The sequence below is a fragment of the Rattus norvegicus genome, chromosome 20, assembly GCF_021556685.1.
Source record: "Rattus norvegicus strain SHRSP/BbbUtx chromosome 20, alternate assembly SHRSP_T2T, whole genome shotgun sequence".
NCBI classification, from domain to species: domain Eukaryota; kingdom Metazoa; phylum Chordata; class Mammalia; order Rodentia; family Muridae; genus Rattus; species Rattus norvegicus.
In genome coordinates, this window is record NC_141553.1 from 15,592,452 (window position 1) to 15,598,451 (window position 6,000).

Below are 6,000 nucleotides of genomic sequence, written 5' to 3' on the forward strand. Positions count from 1 at the left end.
TGATATGAGGCCCTCAACACTTGTGCAGCAGAGGACCAACGCGTCTGGGTTCAATCAGACAAGATGCACCCAACCCTCAAGAGACTGAAGGCTCCAGGGAGCTTAGAGGTCTGGTGGGGAGGGTGGGCTGGGGACATCCTCGTGGAGACAGGGGGATGGGAAGGAGGTATGGGAAGTGGACCAGTCTGTGGGTGGACTGGAGGAAGAATAAAATTTGGACTGTAAAAAAAAACTAAATTATATTAAAAATTATTGTTATTGATTATTATTATTATTATTATATTAAAGAAATGGCCTTCATATATAGTCTAGGCTAGCCTTAACTCAAGTTCCACTTGTTTCTACCTTTTGAGTTCTATGATTTATAACTCTAAGCACTAACCCAGCACACCAGGATTCATTTCATATTCCATTAGCCATTCAGCAGGCTCTTTTAAAATTTCTTTGCTGTCAATCAATTTCTGTGTATACCTCTGTCCAGGTCAGTCTGTTTATAGCCTATATCTTTTCCCCCTCTCTCTACTGTCTGTCTATAGCCTATACCCCTCTTTCCCTTCTCTCTCGCTCTCTCTCTCTCTCTCTCTCGCTCTCTCGCTCTCTCGCTCTCTCGCTCTCTCGCTCTCTCTCTGTAGCTCTATGTCTGTGTGTCCTCAATGTTAACCTTCTCTCCCAATGTCTGTGGGCCTTTCTACACTCCTGTTTATCACACCTCTCACTGTGTCTTTCAACTTATTATTGTATACCTTCCCTTCTTTCTGTGAGCATCTGAGTGTCTCAGCGTGTCTGCCTCTGTCTACTCCTAAAACGCCTCTGTGATTTTTGTCTGTCCCTCAGCTGAAACGTTGGGTTTTAAGGCAAGAGAAACCCCCGTCCAGTTCTAAAGATACTCCTCTCTCTGCATTCTGGCAGTGTGCGCAAAGTTGCAGACACCAGTCCATGAAGTGATAAAGCCAAAGAGGAAGCCACTGTCCTTGGATAAACAACTTGCATCCCCATAAGGATTCAGTGGTACAGAATCAGAAAAGGCTCATTCTGACACCTCTGGGAAGACACAGTGCAGGCATTCACTAGCTGGGTCCAGTAGAATGACGCACTTCATCCAGCCGCGCTGTTCTCCCCGATTCCGGAAACAGCGCTCCATTCTGTCTGAACCCGCCCTTTCACTGGTCATGGGAATAAGTGTCCTCTCAGAGCGGTAACGGCTCTGCACCTGCCATGGCCTGAGAACGTTTACTCTCTAAAAGCCTCATAGACGTTACACCTCCTGTCAGCTCCTTGCCCATCAAGAAACACAAGAAACAAGCTTTGAATTTTCTATTTACCAGCCTGAAGGAGAAAAGTGCTTTCTTTTTCTCTAGTTTCCCGGGATAATAACTACTTGTGCCTTTTGCATTTGTGGGATCAGTCGCTATGATCTCACATTTATGGCTGAACACGTCCTTCAAACTGCTTAGGCGAGAAGAGGAAATCAGTCCATTTGTCTGCTCAGGTAGAAACGAAACTTTGAGCAGGAGTTTTGTTGCTGTCATTGCACGCATGCACATGCACACATGCACATATGCACGCATATCATATTCACAAGTGAATACGAGAAAGCTAAAACAACTGGGTTTTAGATTATTTAACACCAACAACCCAGAGTTTCCATAAACATCCTTGTTGATAACTTTTCTGAAAGTGGCATTGCAAATGAAGCCTCTGGGAGAGCATTTAAGGGGCTTGCTGAAATTCCAAGGAAACATTACGCTCAGAATCTCAATCGTGTCTTATATAAAGAGTTCCCTGTGTGTGTGTGCACAAATGTACATGTGTACACTATACAGGAGCATGCTCTGTGTGCTCATGTAAGCATAGCTCTGGGTGCAAGCACATGTATGTATGGGTGCATTGGGGGGGGGTGAATGTTTTTGTGTCTGCATGTGTCCACCTAGCACATATGTTCTGAGCATGAGTCCTACGACTTAATGTTCAGACTGAAGCAGCTAACGTTGACCTTCACCACGCCCAGTTCTGTTATTTCAATTGATACATCCTGCCTGAAGCGGACACGAGACAAGGTGGTCAGTGCTCGCCTTCAAGATCAACCCTGAGGTAGGAAAGGGCTGCATTTTAATTTCTACATAAACCCACATTTTCTGTCACCATGTGGCTACGCTAAAGTTAATGATTGAAGTGAATATTTCTACTTAGCTCATTTTAAGGCGTTTGAGGGAATATGATCCTGCTGCAATTATTCAGAGGTGTTCGTTTGTTCTCAAACTCTACCAAGGGTCTTTATGAACTCCCACAGTTCTTTGCAGTTCCCACAGTTCTTTGCATTCAGCTCAGCATCATGGGAACAGGAAAACAATCCTCAAAGCCTTATAAGTTATCTTTAGTTTTTAGTCCTGTCTGTAACCTTATAAAGCAAGGACAGAGAGAGAGAGAGAGAGAGAGAGAGAGAGAGAGAGAGAGAGAGAGAGAGAGAGAGAGAGAGAGAGAGAGAGGAGAGAGGGAGGGAGAGAGAGATGGAGGAGAGAGAGAGAGAGAAGAGAGGGAGGGAGAGAGAGAGAGAGAGAGAGAGAGAGAGGAGAGAGGGAGGGAGAGAGAGAGGGAGGAGAGAGAGAGAGAGAGAGAAGAGAGGGAGGGAGAGAGAGAGAGAGAAAGGAGAGAGGGAGGGAGAGAGAGAGAGAGAGGGAGGAGAGAGAGAGAGAGAGAGAGAGAGAGAGAGAGAGAGAGCGCTGCTGCCACAAGGAAGCATGTGCCACCCAAAGGCAAGCTTTAGGTGAGAATATAGAAAGTATTTTTTGGAGAGTAACTTGCAACTGCAGCAACTGTTTCAACGATACAATTTTACACTATCATTTTACATGTAGAAAAGCACCAGGACATTACACAATGTTTCCAGTAAACTAAGGTTTCTGGGAGGAAGGTTAACTCCTTAAGAAAACTGTAAAAAAAAAAAAAGCCAAAATAAACAACAATATGACTATAACCCAAGTCTATGATTAATCAACTCACACAGAAAAGGAAAATGGAATATTTATGCAACATACACAACCTCTTCCTTAAGAAGCAACATGAGCTCATACACAACCTCTTCAACAAGAGCTCGTAAATGATGGCTCGAAAAGTAAAGGCACTTCATCCAAGACTGATAACATGAGTTCCACATTGACACTCTCATACCACAGGAAAGAATGAAAGACCAGTCCTCTAGAAGTTGTAACTTCCAAAGTTATCCTATGGAATGGGCATGCACACTCAAATGTGCACATACATTTAAAAAAAAATCAACACACATGTCATGTGACTTTAATAAGAAATGCAGTCTTTTCGTTTATGTTATTATTGCTAATAATTTAAATATACTTAAAACCATGAATTTCTAAGGCAGTATTAGGAAGGCAATAAAACGGAAACATATGCAAGGGTCTCCTGGGTTTAATTTTTGCGCTTAGCATTGGTTCATGCAGGGGTCTGTCATGTTTTAAAGGGTCCCCTTAAGTCAGATCTTCAAGTTTGCAATGCAGGCAGCAGATCTTCAAACATTATAAACTGGCCATTCCTGGGTTTTCTTTTTCTTTAATTTTACTTTCATAAAATAGTCTCATTTTTTTTTCATGAAGTAAAAGTCCTCATGATCTGGCAGTAACAGGAATAATTAACAATTCAACATGTATTTGCTTAGCATCTATTTTGTGATTTAAAAAATGGAGTTATTGCCACAGGTAAGCGAAATATTAGCTGCCTTTTTTGTTTCATTTTTAACTTAGGCTAATAACCAAAACACTGGAACTTTTGACAACGTCAGCGAAGGCACAAGCATGCTTGCCCGCCTGCTTACAAATATTGGCTTAAAGAATGCTGAAGATTCAAACTTTAGATGGGGCAGATATTAAGAAACAGAATGTTTACCTTTACGTTTATTTATCCTAAACTTGAAATCCCTGATGCTTTGTGTCACTGATTTTTTTTTTATAATTTTCCTACTTACTGCTCTCATCAATTATTAACTCACAGATCTTTGAGGTAAGAATGTCTCATGAAGATTTTATTTAAATCTCTTTACGTGCACCGTCTACAGCCAGTTCATAAGCGAGTCTCGCTCTCCAATCTCCTCAGGTCCCTTTAGCGATCAGGGTTTCCAGGTAACTTTTGGGTAAGGGCTCTAAGGATTGGCAGTTTTTGCTGAGCACCAGCTGAGGGTTGAGGAGGTCACCGCTCAATGGAATTGAACACCCATTACACTGCGCCTTTCTCTCAGAGGAGAAGGAGTCCACAGGCAGCGGAATCAAGTTACTGAAACTTGAAGATACTCAGGTGCAGATAAACTGCGGCTCTAACTCAGCCACAGGTGAACAAAATAAAAGGATCACCTAGCAAAAAACGGCAACCCTCAGAGAAAATCAACATCTTCATAACAAAAGCACCTGCCCAGAGACCAAACAAACTAGAGGCAACACTCTAGGATTAAAATTATGCCTGTTCAAAAATTATTTTCTCATCTAGAGTTAAGTAACACCACAACTTAGGTATCTGGTTTCTATTCTTGACAGATGGTCTTTTTTTTTTTTTTTTCTGCAAGCGTGACTGGAGTTAAGTTCTCAGAACACACTGCATAACTAGTCAACCCCGGTCCTGAAGATCTGGGCTAAGATTCCATTACTTTGATGGCTTTGTATGCATGGGACACATGTTAAAGTCTCGGGAGACCAAACTGGTTATTTGGGGGTCCATTTCCCCAACCAAAACATGCCTGTAAATTAAGAAAGCTGTTGAGACCATGTAGGACTACCTTTGTATGAGCAGGAAAAGGTCCACCTAGATCCAAGTGCTGTCCCCCAGACACTTCCCAAAAGTAACATAATTTCCAGTGCACTGAAGAGGACCTGGTAACATCATTCAGATCCGCAGTCCAACAGAACCCAGCAGACAGCACAGCATGGCTAATCACTCAACAATCAGCTCACTTTTAAAATAGTACCTTCAGCAATGTCACCCATAAAAGTACACACTCGTGTTTGGGCACATAAAACACAGCACGCCAGGTGTCATACTTCTAGTGAGAAATAACTAGAGAAAGTGATTTAAGCTTAAAACTAAAACCAAATGAAGCAGTTATAATTCAGAGGCATTTATACATACACTGGCATCTCTAAAAATCACAAGACCACTCAGACATCGGGGAGTAAAGAAGGCATGTGACCATGCCTGAATTCCCAGAAAGTAACTTCTTGGCCACCAGTCTGGCACTCAGTGACCAAACGTGGGAGAAAGTGATGTCACAGCTGAGGGACATCACATCCAAACAGGCTCTCGCTGTTCTGCAGAGCTCACTGCTCTCTTAAACTTAAAAAGAGTCAGGAAAAGATGGGAGCGAGGAACTTACTTGCCTCTTAGAGTTTCATCTTTAGTCCACGCGAGCCCACGCAGTAAGTCCCGGGGCTAAGATCGCTTCTGCACATCTCTTTGCAAACCACCAGCGGCTCGCTCACTTTCCTCTGAAGATGACTGATTCATTCACAAACTATGCTCTCGTTTCTGACCAAGCATTATTAGCCACGTTCGTTTCACCACGCGCAAACGCATACACACAAAACATGACTGGAAACAAATAAAACAGAATCTCTTAACGTACTAACCGAGGAAGTATCCTATCTGCCCCCTCCATGTTCGGAGGTGCTTGCCAACTGCCTCAGGTACCAGGAGAAACTAACCCCAAGCTGCTAGCAGGGATCCGCAGGCCCTCTATCTGTGGCTATTAACTCAGCTGGCTGGAAAGCAATTAGCTCTCTCTCTCCTCCAGCTTATCCAGGAGACAGTTGGATGTGCTAAGCCACAAGGAGGCTGCCTGAATGCTTTTGCACCAATTAGGAGCAGGTGCCACAGCCCCGAAGACAAATTGACATCCCACTGTTCATGCTGCTGAAGGCTTTTATTGTGCAATGTCCCCTCAGCCCGTCTGGTGGGGGCTCTCTGCTCTTTTGTGCGGTTGTACTGTTTCAATTAAACCGGATT

General features: G+C 43.2%; 1 protein-coding gene across 6 annotated transcripts in view; it reads right to left on the reverse strand.

The window, feature by feature from the left end:
- Pcdh15 (protocadherin related 15) overlaps window positions 1-5,765 on the reverse strand; it is an 827,095-nt gene extending 821,330 nt beyond the window's left edge. For 3 of the 6 annotated variants that reach the window (XM_087598371.1, XM_087598373.1, XM_087598375.1), the window contains exon 1: window positions 5,376-5,738. The gene's annotated coding sequence lies outside the window, so the exon portion shown is untranslated. Of the gene's footprint in view, window positions 1-5,371 lie in introns of all 6 variants that reach the window. The other 3 variants (XM_087598372.1, XM_087598374.1, NM_001271377.2) reach the window with 2 other exon arrangements.
- Between the last annotated feature and the right edge of the window lie 235 nt (window positions 5,766-6,000).